A 15,100-nucleotide genomic window follows, 5' to 3' on the forward strand; every position below is an offset into this window, starting at 1 on the left:
TTCAGTCATGTCCGACTCTTTGCGACCCCATGGACCGCAGCAAAACAGGCCTCCCAGTCCATCACCAACTCCCGGAATTTACCCAAACTCATGTCCCTTGAGTCGGTGATGCCATCCAGCCATCTTATCCTCTGTCATCCCCTTTCAGAATAATGTTAATTAGAGGACGATTTGTTGTTATTTTTGTTGTTTAATCACTAAGCCATGTCTGACTCTTTTGCAGTCTCATGGAATGTAGCCTGCCAGGGCCCTCTGTCCAGTAGGACTCCTCGGGCAAGAATACTATAGTAGGTTGTCATTTTCTTCTCCAGTGTATCTTCCCAACCCAGGGATTGTACACAAGTCTCTTCTATTTAAAGGTGGATTCTTTACCACTGAGCCACCAGGGAAGCCCAGAGGATGATTTACAACTCCTTCATGAGATTCAATAAGTTCTCCTCTATAAATTAATTGTTATAATTGCTTTTCATGAATATATGTTGTTTTAATGTTTTATTCTGGTAGTGCTTGTCATGGTGGTGTATATGTGAATGCTTACCTCTAATGAGATGATCATATTGTTAGAACAGGGTGGTAGCTAGATATGAGCAAAGGAGAGGGCACAAATCAGGTAGCAGGAAAATACACATTTTGTGAATAACAAAGGACCTTGGTTAGACAAGCCTCTGGGCTGACAGGAAATAATGCATACCATGTATCTTATAGCAACAGGGGTCCTGAGGCAGATCAAAAACAGACAAAACAAAAAAGCAAGAAAAAGGAGGATTCTCCAGCACTCAAATGTAACATCTTTCTCATTATGCCCTCATTACAATAAAATTAGCCTTGCAAGAAAGAAGTACCCACCATGCACCAATGCCATGACACTTCCAATAAAGTGCAAAAATCCCTCCTCCTTTCAGGAAGCTGAATCTAGGATGAAAACTAGGACATATGGCCCCAAACTCCTCCTTCCTCAATGACTATTCTGCCCAATCATTTTCACATAGCCAGTTTGCCAAGAGGAACTCAGGGCAACTGCTCATCTGAGCCTGCCAAATCTCCTTCCAGAGAAAATACTATCAATTAATTTTCTCTCTCATCCTATGTGTCTCATTTCTGAATACTCTCTGCAGTGAGACAAGAACCTACTCTCCAGTAATATCATTGGTGAGCCAACCAGGAGAGTTCCAGTAAGCCTCAGCTTCTCACCTCACTTGTACTTGAGAGATGTTGCCTGACTTCCTACCACTACTCTCTCTTTCTCTCTCTTGCTTTCTTTGTTCATCTTTTGGACATATTTACACATAAAAACCACTAGAGACTTGCCCCTAGAAGACTCCCATATGAGGGTAAGTGGGTCATGGAACAGACTAGTTAGATTCTTGATCTGTTTGCTCACTTCAAGACAACTTCCACTCACCATCTCTAGGCACATAGTTTAAAGCATACCACCACCTTCCCTGTGGCTACTCTTACAGACTTATTGTTGCTCCACCTGTGTCTGACTATTCTTGTCTCATTTCTGCAACCCTGTCTCACTCGTACTTTCTTGTCTTACTCTGCTGGAAATGGCAGAAACAAATTTGTCAGGCATCTTCCAACCTTGCCACTAGATCTTGCACAGCTCATTGTCATATATGTGCAGGACATCATGTCAAGAAAAGTTTCCAGCCATTCTCACAGACAGCTAGGGTCTCAAACCACAGGATCTTTGTCCTTGGTTTGCTTTATTTACCAGTCAATTAACTGCTATCAGGTTCCACTTTATGGAAATATAAAATTCTTGAATAGACAGTAATCTGAAGTAAATTGAAACTTTCTTGGATAATAGAGTTTTAACACAACTCCACACAAAAATTCCCTCGGTGACCACTGCCTCTCTTCAGATATTCGCCATATTTTTAGAGAAATGAAAATGAGACCCAGATAGGTCCTAGAACTATGAAGATGTCCATTACAGGGGAATGCTCCCTAGAACACAGAGATTAATCATTCGTCATAAAGTCTATAGAGGAGATCTGAAAAATGTCACTCATCCTGGGTACTGTGGATGCCAGGATAGGACACAGGTCAGAGGATGCTGGGGCCCTCGGGGTTGCCATTTATCAGGTTTGCTATACTCAGATTGACCAAGGTAGGCTGGACTAGGTGGTGGTGGATAGGTGTGAAGTATAGGTCTAATAGCCACTATATTTACTTTTTTATTTTTCTATTTGGTCTTCACATTTTTAATTGCCTAGTTAAATTTTTATCATCTAGAATGCAACAACTCCAACTTCTAATGGTGTTCCAACAAGGATTTCAGTTCATCTCACCTGAAGATGAAGATTATTTATATCCATTGGGCAAGGCTGCATACTCCTTCTCCCAGTCTTCAGACCCATGACTGTAAACAATCCTGAGAACCTTACCTCGAATAGATATCAAGGGGATCTGGAACCCCCAGGGACAATGCCCCTGCTCACATTGAAGCAGCCACAGAATAGAAACTGTCAAAATTTTAAGGGCCCAAACTCCTTCAAGGAGAATGTTAGAGAAGGCACTTAGCTAAATATGAGCAGAGAAATGGGGTGGAACATGGGATGAATGATAGGAAATTGTATATCTTGTGAATTCAGCAGTCCTTGGGCAAAGAAAAACAGAAACCTCCACACTGACAGAAAACCATACATATAATACATCTTGCAGCAACTGGGGTCCTAGAGGCAGACAAAGAAAGATAAAAAAAGGTGATAATCTCCATCATCCCAAAGTGCCTCATTGCAATGAAATGAGTCTTGCAAATAAGAAATACTCATGTATACCGATGCCATAACACTTCCTATAAAGACAAAAATAAGGACAGAAATCTCTCTCCTCTTTGAGAAGGTGGAGCTGGGATAAAAATCAGGAAAGACAATTTTGAACCCCTCTCTCCTCAAAGAAATAGTTAACAGAAAATCAAAAGTTAGTTTTTGGAAAATGCTACAGAAAAAGAGAGACCGTTTGCACAGTTGGTGGGAATGTAATGGATACAGCCACTCTGGATAACATTATGGAGGTTCTTCAAAAGGCTAAAAATAGAACTACCATTATGATACAAAAATCCCAAGACTGGGCATATACCCTGATAAAACCATAATTCAAAAACATTCATGTACTCCAATGTTTGTCACAGCACTATTTACAAATGTCAGGATATGGAAGCAACCTAAATGTTCATCAAGGGATGAATCGATAAAAAATACATAGCACCTATAAACAATGGAATATTATAGAGCCATGAAAATCAATGAAATTGGGTCATTTGTACTGATGTGGATGAACCCATAGTCTGTCATATCAAGTAAAGTAACTCAGAAAGAGACAAACAAATATCATATATCAATGCATATATATTTAGAATCTGCAAAAATGGTACCAATGAACTTCTTTGTATGGCCGGGATAGAGATACAGATGTAGAGAATGGACTTGTGGACACAGAAGGGAAAGAGGAGGGTTGGATGAATTGAAAGAGTAGCAATGACATATATACACTCAGTCCAGTTCAGATCAGTCGCTCAGTTGTGTCCGACTCTTTGTGACCCCATGAATCGCAGCACGCCAGGCCTCCCTGTCCATCACCAACTCCTGGAGTTTACTCAAACTCATGCCCATCGAGTTGGTGATGCCATCCAGCCATCTCATCCTCTGTCGTCCCCTTCTCCTCCTGCCCCCAATCCCTCCCAGCATCAGGGTCTTTTCCAATGAGTCAACTCTTCACATGAGGTACCCAAATTATTGGAGTTTCAGTATCAGCATCAGTCCTACCAATGAACACCCAGGACTGATCTCCTTCAGGATGGACTGGTTGGATCTCCTTGCAGTCCAAGGGACTCTCAAAAGTCTTCTCCAACACCACAGTTCAAAAGCATCATTTTTATCGGCTCTCAGCTTTCTTCACAATCCAACGCTCACATCCATACATGACCACTGCAAAAACCATAGCCTTGACCAGATGGACCATTGTTGGCAAAATAATGTCTCTGTTTTTTAATATGCTATCTAGGTTGGTCATAACTTTCCTTTCAAGGAGTAAGCATCTTTTAATTTCATTGCTGCAATCACCATCTGCCTTGAATTTGGAGACAATAAATGAATAAATAAATAAATAAAGTCTGACACTGTTCCCACTGTCTCCCCATCTATTTCCCATGAAGTGATGGGACCAGATGCCATGATCTTAGTTTTCTGAATGTTGAGCTTTAAACCAACTTTTTCACTCTCCTCTTTCACTTTCATCAAGAGGTTTTTTAGTTCCTCTTCACTTTCTTCCATAAGGGTGGTGTCATCTGCATATCTGAGTTTATTGCTATTTCTCCCGGCAATTTTGATTCCAGCTTGTGCTTCTTCCAGCTCAGCGTTTCTCATGATGTACTCTGCATAGAAGTTAAATAAGCAGGGTGACAATATACAGCCTTGACATACTCCTTTTCCTATTTGGAACCAGTCTGTTTTTCCATGTTCAGTTCTAACTGTTGCTTCCTGACCTGCATACAGGTTTCTCAAGAGGCAGGTCAGGTGGTCTGGTATTCCCATCTCCTTCAGAATTTTTCACAGCTTAATGTGATCCACACAGTCGAAGGCTTTGGCATAGTCAGTAAAGCAGAAATAGATGTTTTTCTGGAACTCTCTTGCTTTTTCAGTGATCCAGTGGATATTGGCAATTTGATCTCTGGTTCCTCTGCCTTTTCTAAAACCAGCCTGAACACCTGGAAGTTCTCGGTTCACGTATTGCTGAAGCCTGGCTTGGAGAATTTTGAGCATTACTTTACTAGCGTGTGAGATGAGCGCAATTGTGCGATAGTTTGATCATTCTTTGGGATTGCCTTTCTTAGGGATTGGAATGAAAACAGACATTTTCCAGTCCTGTGGCCACTGCTGAGTTTTCCAAATTTGCTGGCAGATTGAGTGCAGCACTTCACAGCATCATCTGTCATGATTTGAAATAGCTCAACTGGAATTCCATCACATCTACTAGCTTTGTTCATAGTGATGCTTTCTAAGGCCCACTTACTTGACTTCACATTCCAGGATGTCTGGCTCTAGGTGAGTGATCACACCATTGTGATTATCTGGGTCATGAAGATCTTTTTTGTACAGTTCTTCTGTGTATTCTTTCCACCTCTTCTTTATGTCTTCTGCTTCTGTTAGGTCCATACCATTTTGTCCTTTATTGAGCCCATTTTTGCATGAAATGTTCCCTTGATATCTCTAATTTTCTTGAAGAGATCTCTAGTCTTTCCCATTCTGTTGTTTTCCTCTATTTCTTTGCATTGATCACTGAGGAAGACTTTCTTATCTCTCCTGGCTATATACACTACTATGTGTAAAATAATAATAGATATCTAGTGGTAGTGGGGTGGAAAAAGCAGTGGCACCCCACTCCAGTACTCTTGCCTGGAAAGTCCCATGGACGGAGGAGCCTGATGGGCTGTGGTCCATGGGGTTGCTGTGAGTCAGGCATGACTGAGTGACTTCACTTTCACACATTGGAGAAGGAAATGGCAACCCACTCCAGTGTTCTTGCCTGGAGAATCCCAGGGACGGGGGAGTCTGGTGGGCTGCAGTCTGTGGGGTTGCACAGAGACAGACACGACTGAAGTGACTTAGCAGCAGTAGCAGTGGTAGTGGGAAGCCTCTGTATAGCACAGGGAACTCAGCTCAGCACTCTGTGGTGACCTAGAGGTGTGGGGTGGGAGGGAGGCTCACGAGGGAGGGGATGCATGTATGCATAAAGCTGATTCACTTTGTTGTACAGAGAAAAACTAGCACGCCATTGTAAATCAATTATACTCGAAAAGAAAAGAAAAAGCTGGTTCTTCAAAGATCAATAAAACTAACAAACCCTTATCTACACTGTTAAAGAAAAAAAAAAAAAAAAAAAGAACACAGATGATTCATTCAAATGTAAGTGCCTAACATTAAGCTTTGGATAGCCAAGACAGCATTTCAAAGACATCCATTCTAAACAAACGTATTGCCAGTTGCATGACACAGTTACTATTAAGACAATCAGATAAGAAAGGAGGCTACCCCACCCTTGATATTTTCCTTTTAAGACGCCCTGGATAACTTTAGTAAGTGACCACCTGAGCGACCAACTTTTCCCTTCCTTTGCTCTAATTTTCACTCTCATGTTTTAAATTCCTAGGCACCTGGCCCTGCCCTAATGAAGGTAGTTCCTTGTTCACTCCCCTTCCCTTTCTCGACCTGGAGATTTCCCTAAATGTCTTTTGGGCTAATCCTCCAGAATCTGTGAATAGTAAGTCTTGTTTTGTTTTTGTTTTTGTTTTTTTCAAATTTCCCTAATGGATGTTGCTGAGGTACAACATGAAACTGAAAGGTCGGGGCATGCCCCGGGAAAGCGCTGCAAGGCAAATTCCGGAGGCTGGCTAAACTTCCAGGGGCTGGCCCCCTGCAGCCTTGTCCAATCAGGTACCAACATAGAGCCCTCAGACACTGACCACCGCTGTAGCCCGCTCTTTCTTCCTTATATGAAAAGACCTGGCCTGGATGCCGGCCCGGACTATAAAACCCCTCCCCACCCCTCATACCTTGCAGACTCCCTTTGTCTCCTCACTCACCAGCCCCCGGGAGTTCTGCCCGAGAGCGAAGCTTAATAAAAGGCCTTTACCACCGGTCCTTAGAGGCGGCTTTTTTTCCTCTCGCGGCGTTTTTCCTAACAGAAACCATACTATAAACCACAAAAGCTGATCTGGACACAGAAAGGGCTCTCGTTTGGGAGATATCTGTTGGGGGTGACCACAGGTGGGATGGGTCCAAGTGGCTTCCTTGGACATTTATTGCTGATAGCATCACTGTCAATAGACTGAGACCAGCATAATACCCATGTGCACACACATGTGTCAAAAATAAGGAATAAAATAGGTGGAATGACTTCTGAAATTGCAAATGAAAAGACAGACTATAAGCAGAGACTATGCACAATTATATGCCAATAAATTAGGTAGCCTTTTTAGAAGAAAAAGAGATTTCTATTGTCATTTGTTACCAAGACTCAGTTCAAGAGGACATGTGTGCATGTTAATCACTCAGTCATGTCTGATTCTTTGTGACCTCCTGGACCATAGCCCAACATGCTCCTCAGTCCATGGGATTTTCCAGGCAAGAATACTGGAGTAGGTTGTCATTTTCTTCTCCTTCAAGAGGACAGAGTAAGTCTGAATAAATCTAAACAAGTAAAAAGATTGAATTAATATATATTTTTAATTCTTCAAATACAAGTCTAACATTAGGTGGCTTTACTGGTAAATTCTACCAAATATTTAAAGAAAAATTAAAGCAGTCCTTTAAAAACTCTTCCAGTCAATAGATGAAGAAATATTTCTTAACTTACTCTCTTAAGACAGGCTTACTCTGACACCAAAACCAGACAGACATTACACACACACACACAAATTATCTATTTATCTATCTACCTATCATCTATATATCTACCCATGTATCATTATCTCTTTTGATTGTAGATACCAAAAATTCTCAAAATATACTACTTTGGAAAACACGATGCTCTATCAATTAATGACCCATGTGAAAAACAATGAAATGACTCATAGTTCACATCAAACATGGGAATCAATTTGAGGGAATTGAAGATTTAAATGTGAAAAGTGTAACAATAATATAGGGGAATATCTTCCTGAATTTGTGGTATATATATATATATATATACCACACACACACATATATATGTTCAACATGACCGAAAATCAGAGCATAAAGGAAATTGTTAATAGATCATACTGTATAAAATTAAGTGCTCCTTTTCAACAAAAGGAACTTCCCAGGTGGTTCAGTGGTAAAGAATCCACATGCCAATGCAGGTGATGCAAAAGACACAGGTTTTATCCCTGGATAGGGAAGATTCCCTTGAGGAAGAAATGGCAACCCACTTTTGTATTCTTGCCAGGATAATCCCATGGACAGAGGAGCCAGGTGGGCTACATTCTGTGGGGTCACAGAGTTGGACATGACTGAGAGACAGAGCCTGCATGCATGTTCAACAAAAACAGTACTAAGAAGGTCAAATATAAAGCAGCAGTGTGCAAGAATATATTTGCAACAAAAACTGATAAACATATTTCATCCAGAATACATAAAGAATTTTTAGTAAGTGCACATACCAACAAGGCCCTATGTGAGTTTTGGGGTCATAGATGGAAAAAAGAAAAACAAAAACATAAATGTGGTCCAAATCTTGAAAGAGCTTAATTCAAGTGGGAAGATAAATGCAACCATTTATTGAATCATTTTAAAACATGTTCATTATTTGTAGAGATTAAGAGGACTTTGTTCCTCACCTAAACAGAAGAATCTTTGTTTTCTTGAAGGGCTCTTGTTTGTCAACATGTGAATCATCATGTCATTTATGCTTTCACCAACTACTTATTGAGTACCTTTTGTATGCCAGCACTGTGCTAGGAATTTGGGGTACATGATGACTAAAAGACACTTCAATCCTTTTCCTATAAAAGACTCAACATTCCATAAGCACATGAATGCATGCATGCCTACAGATATGCTTAAAGTTAAAAATAATGTTCTATGAGAAAAAAAAAAAAACACTTTCATGTATTTTTTAATAACCTTTTCAACTGGCACTTTTGGATTCCCATTCTTCTGTTAATCTATATCTTCCACCTTCTTAGTAAATCCCTGAATTTAGATGGGATGTTACCCTAACCACAGGCTTCAATAGCATTGACACTATCTCAAATCTGAAGGTAAAATCCTAATAAATATAATTTAATAAATATAATCATTTAAATTCCATTCTCTTGTCAGTGAATGATATATACATGGCTTCTCAACATGATTCTGTTCATTAAGATGATTATAGAAATTTCCAAGTTTATTTATTGGCTTTGGGGAAATGTTTTTGTTTGTTGGTTGGTTTGATTAGTCTCTTCTGTTTATAAAAATATTAACGTAAAGAAAATACCTCTTTCCTTCTGTGAACTTTGTATCTCTGGGTGACTCTCAAAAGTGAGTAAATTTCCGGGGAGATAGGAGGGGTAAGATGGGGAAGATATAGGAATTGAGGAATCAACCATTGTGTTGCTGGACTTAGCAACCCTGATAAATGCTGAAGTCAGTTTCTTTTTAAAGAAATAATGTTTTTTCTTTAATGTTTATGTTGATTCAGTTGATTTCTTACAATATTTTCAAACAAAAGGATCTACAATGATACACAGTCAAATAAAAATATGAATGGTATCATTTTATTAAATGAAGGTGATTATTCTTAAACAGTTCCTCCACAAGTATAAACTCTCAAATTAATTTTTGTGGAATAAAAATTTATGGCAAATATTACAATAATTTAGTAAAGATAAATTTAGTAGTAAAAATTAGAGTGCTGCTAGAAATGAAAAAGTGGCAAAAAAAAAAAACAATATTTTGTTCACTTTTTGAAAAATACGAACATTTGTAAAAAACAGCAGATAGACAAGCACTTGCAATGCATTTAATATGCCAAATATTTTAATCAATTCAGAATGCCATCATATGAATTAAGATATACAACAGTTTCATTACTCTGAAACTTCACTCATTTCTCTTTACAATCAATATGTCAGTTAAGACCCCAACAGCCAAGTCAACAAAGCCAAATGGCTGCCAATTACATCACTGTGTTTAAAAAAAGGAGGCCCAGGGAGCTCTTCCCAATCTTATGTGGCAGCCTGGATGGGAGAGGAGTTCCATGGAGAATGGATACATGCATACAAATATCTGAGTCATTTTGCTGTGCACCTGAAAATATCATGACTTTGTTAATCTGCTAATCTCCAATATAAAATAAAAAGTCAAAAACAAAATTTAGGAGGGCATTTAAACCTAATATCATTATAAATGCCAGGTGAAAACATGGATGTCCATTTTTTGTTAATTTTGATTAAGTACTCAGGTGTGTGGAGACAACTGCACATACAAACATAATGCGGGGAAAAAATACATAGGCTTGAAATTCATAGACACTTGGATGGTTTCCAGTTTGGTGCTGCCATGAATAAAGTCTCTATGAATATTTTTGAGCTAGTATTTTTTCCATGAATCATTTTGTTTTGTTTTGTTTGTTGTCTTTGGATGTATTACAGATGTATATTTAATTTTACAAAAAAGCTGACAATTCCAAAATGATTGTGCCTTTACTTTGAAAACCTCTACAACTTCTCAAATACTTGCTTGCAGCATTGTCAAATTTGACAATTCTAGTGAGCATGTAGTACTTTTTATTTGCATATTCCTGAAGAATAAAAGTATTTCATATCTTTTTGTATGCTCATAGTCATTCTAACATCTATGCAGTATCGAAGTCCTATGTTCCTTGTTCAATTATATTTTTTATCCTACTGTTGTTAATTAAAGTATTTTATAAATGCCAATTAAGTTAAATAGATTCAAAGTATTGCTTAAGCCTTCACAGAGAGAAGAGTGGTAAAATTTCTAAATATAATTTCCAAATATTTCTTTCCATAGTTCTGTCAAATTGAAGCTTTGTTATAAAATGTGTATACACTTAGAACTTTTACATCTTCTTGATGAATTGAAACTTTTTATTATAAAAAGTTAATAGTGTTCTAGCTTTCAGGAAATGTCTCTTTAAAATCTCCTTTTTGATTTGAACATACCAACTCACCTTTCCTTGTATTATTCTTTTCTTAAAATATATTTTTCCATCTTAGGTTTATCTATACACTTAAAGTGTATTAAAGCATATCTGTTTTAAACAGCAGATGTTTGAACCTTGCTTTTCTATTCAATCTGATGTTTCTGCCTTTTAAAAATAATCAAATCATATTTAATTGACTTATTGATAATAATAGATTTAATTCCATCTCCTCATGTTTTCTAATTTTCCCATGTGTTGTTTTGCCTTTCTCTTATTAAACCATTTCTTTTCTTTTTTTGTTTTTCTTGCTTATTTATATATAAAAAATATTTTATCTTCACTACTATTCTTATTTTTAAATATGTATATATGTTTAAGTTTTTGATTATTGTGATAGGACTATAAGAAACTTTCTAATATTATTGCTCTTCATTTCTTCCTAAAGTTTGCATACTTATTTAGCTTAAGAAAATTAAAGCATTTTCTTGTAATGGAAATCTGCTCTTGATAAATTCAATCATTCTAATTTATGATTCATTTATTTAATTCATTATTGAAGTATACTGTTTTAGGAAGAAGCTTCTAGGTTGTTGGTTTAGTGGTTTTCCAGTTCACTGATATTTGCTTCACTGTGTTCATTCTGTTTATAAGTTTTATGTTTGTATTTTGAAAAATTATAGCATCTCCATTTGATTCTTATAAATCCTGTTTCTCTGGCAAAATTCATTATTTTCTAAAGATATATTTCTTAAAAATTTAGCCACAGTAGTTTTAACTTTTGTCAAAAATCTGAATTACTTATAATAGTTTTATTTCTGTTGTAATATTTTATGATTCCAACAGTTGGTTTAATATTCTGATAAGTTTAGTAATTTATTTTTAATATATGTAAGACTTTGTGTATGATAAATTATAAAAAATACTTTGGATAAAGTCACTTTCCTTTAGAAAAGATTTAATCCCATTAGCAGGGAGTTAAAACAGTATGAGAAGATTACTTTGAGGCTATTATTAATTTTTCCTTTACTTATAGGGCACCTTTCATTACTCAGACATCTCAAATTAAAGCCTGAAGTATTTACTTCAGCCCTTGCTACTTGAAAAGCTTGAGATCAAATTGTTGTCTTCTCAGTACTGTATGCTGAAATCTGTGCTTATGTTATATCTGACTAGCAAATGAATTCTGCTTGTTTTCTCATAGGCTAGTCCATTTGTGTGTAACATATCATTTGCCATATGCCTCAGGAAAAAAAAAATTATTGAAGAATGTTGGGTTCATTTCTCAGTGGCCTTTTTCCACCCTGGCATTCTTCTTTCTGGAATTTTTGCTGCCTTAAAAAATTCAAACTTCAGTTTTTTTCACCCCAAGTCCACTGAAAGTGTAGAAAATATTAGGCAGATTTTTTTTTTCCCCCTGTTACATCTCTTTGTCCCTAGGTGTGAACCAGCAAATACTCTGAGGACAAAGAGATTCAGAGAAGTTTGCCTTGGATGGATATACTACCCTTATTCCCAAGATCTTTGCCCCTTAAGTTCTGACTGCTCTTGAAGTGTATTTGAAGTTTTCAAACATTGTTTTATGTTTTTTTCCCAAATTTTTTATATGTTCTTTGTGGAGAGATCTAAGCACTAGTGATGGAGTTCTACATACAGACCTATGTATAAATAAATTCATTCTTCCAAGAAACAGCAAAGACATTTACCTTATTTACATACATACCTATGGAGTACTAGCTATAGGGGAACACACAATCAACGCATTCTCTTATACTGAATAAATAAAAAACATCTTTTACTACTAAAATGAACTAGAAAAACTAGCTATATTCCCATGTTTTATTGCTGCAAATACATATTTTAAAAATATATCCTTATTTCCATAATTATGCTAATTTTATCTAATTTTCTTCTGCATAGCTAATTAAAAAGAGGACAGAAAGAATATATCCATCTAGTCCCTGATTCCAAGGAGCATACAAAAACTTTCTATGATAGTTAATTCAATAACCTGTTTTATACTCTTCTTAGTTGTTGTTTAAAAAAATAACGACTCCAGAGATAATTATGTCTCTGTATTTTATTTACATCTTTTCAAAGAAGACAGGCAAGTAGTTCACTGTTTACTATTTGAAGAGTCTTAAAACATTCTTCAGTACATGTTTATTAATTAGGTCTATGGAATGTTTTTTTCTTTATTTAATATAGAAATAAAAGTATATTCCTATATTTCATAATTTCTGAAAAGATTATTTCATCAGTTAGTCTTCATAGCCAATGAATAAAAGAAACTTAGAAATTTCCAAGATCTCTTAAAAATTAAGAATTTTAATTTTTGGCCTTTTACATAAGCTGCCAGCATTTTTTTTTCCTAATTTTATTTTGCTTTTTATATTTATTGATAATTACATTTACTAGTTATTTTTGTTTGTTTGTTTGTTTTTTAATTATATTGTTGCTTAGTCATTAAGTTGTGTCTGAATCTTTTGCAACCGCATGGGCTATAGCCTTCAGGATCCTCTCTCATGAGAGGGAAGTGATATGGAGTCTTTCTCATGAACTATGGAAAAATAAAAATTCTGTTCAATAACATTGTTTAAACTGTTATGTAGTGATTACCTCACAGTCATAGCAAAAAGATGAAAAAAAAAAAAAAAAGAGAAAGTAAGTATCTGGATAGAAAGAAATGTTCTACTCTGGGTAGAAAGACCTATCTACTCCTGATGATTTGGGCTTGGTTTCCAAAACCTATGAGAAACAGAAGACAAGGCTCAAAATGTGTCCTAGTGGAAGTACCAAAGAATACCCTCAATTAATGCAAAATTACAAAAAAATGATAATTCTTAAGAGTAAACTAGAAATAAATTCATTCTTCCAAGAAACAGCAAAGACATTTACCTTATTTACATTTTTTGTCTTGTCTAAAAATAACAGAAAAATTTATCTGCACAGAATTTATACAGTTTATAAAATGTCATTTTTCTAAGAGATCTATGTGTTCTATAAATTTATTGAAGATGGAATTATAAATATATTTTCTTTTAAAACTACATTTTAAAAATGTTTTCATGAAACACTTTCAACTAATGCTTTGCTGTATATCTATTATCATTGCTTGTTCCTCAATCCAGGAGAGGGCTTTTCAGGGGGCTCAGTGATAAGGAATCCACTTGCCAGTGCAGGAGATGCAAGAAACCTGGGGTGATCCATAGGTCAGGAAGATCCCACTCCAGTAGGAGTAGGAAACGACAACCTACTTCAGTATTCCTGCCTGGGAAATTCCATGGACTGAGAACCCTGGCAGGCTATAGTCCATGGGGTCCCACATAACTGAACATGCACACTCCAGGGGAAGATTGATATTTGTATTTTCAGGAATGATGCTGGCTTCCTTTTTATATTTAACTTTTAATCCACTGGAATACATATTGACATTTGGCATAAAGAAGGGGGTGACCTTTACTTTTTCCAAATTAATTTTTTCTTGCATAATTTTTTCTTTAGATGATATTAAAATTACACCTGTGGATAAGTTAAAGAAAATTACATAGCAAATATTTAGAGTTTTATTTAATGAGTTCTATCCCTTGGTGTTATATTTATTCATAGCTATGTGTTTATTCTTATGGGTGATTTAATAGTTTGTAACTAGATGTTAGGAGTTTAAGAAAACATTTAACAAATTTTTATTTTGTACAGTGTAATACAGTACAATATGCTTACTTCCAATAGTGGTCTGCATTTTTGGCACAACAAATGCTTCATTGGTTCTTTTATTTTGAAGATATTTAGACTTTTAGCACATTCAGTTTTACTACTCTTTTATTGTCATTTTGTTGCAAGAAGGGGGACCCCTTCCAAGGCCCGAAACTGCGCTCTTGTCTAACACTTGGAAATGAATTTTCCGAGGAGACATATGTGCTGACAAAGCAAGAGACTTTATTGGGAAAGGGCACCCTGGCGGAGAGCAGGAGGGTGAGGGAACCAGGAGAGCTGCTCTGCCAGTGGCTCACAGTCTCCAGTTTTATGGTGATGGGATTAGTTGCCTGGTGGTCTTTGGCCAATCATTCTAATTCAGAGTCTTTCCTGGTGGCACAGCATCGCTCAGCCAAGATGGATGCTAGCGAGAGGGATTCTGGGAAGTGGACGGACACACGATGTTTCCTTTCAACCTTTCCCAAACTCTTCTGGCTGGTGGTGGCTTATTTGCTCCGTATTCCTTATCAGGATCTCCTGTCATAAAACAACTCATGCAAATGGTTACTATGGTGCCTGGCCAGGGTGGGCGGTTTCAATCAGTGTGCTTCCCTTAACAATTTGGGTTGTGTTTAGCAATAGAAAAGTACAGTTAATTTTCTATTCTGTTTTCTTGCTTTGTTTTTCTACATTTGTTTCTCCTTTCCCTGATGATACTGTCACAAACCTTTTTTTTTTTTTTTTTTTTTTTTTTTTTTTTTTTTTTATT

The sequence above is a fragment of the Cervus canadensis genome, chromosome 20 (assembly GCF_019320065.1).
Source record: "Cervus canadensis isolate Bull #8, Minnesota chromosome 20, ASM1932006v1, whole genome shotgun sequence".
Lineage (NCBI taxonomy): Eukaryota > Metazoa > Chordata > Mammalia > Artiodactyla > Cervidae > Cervus > Cervus canadensis.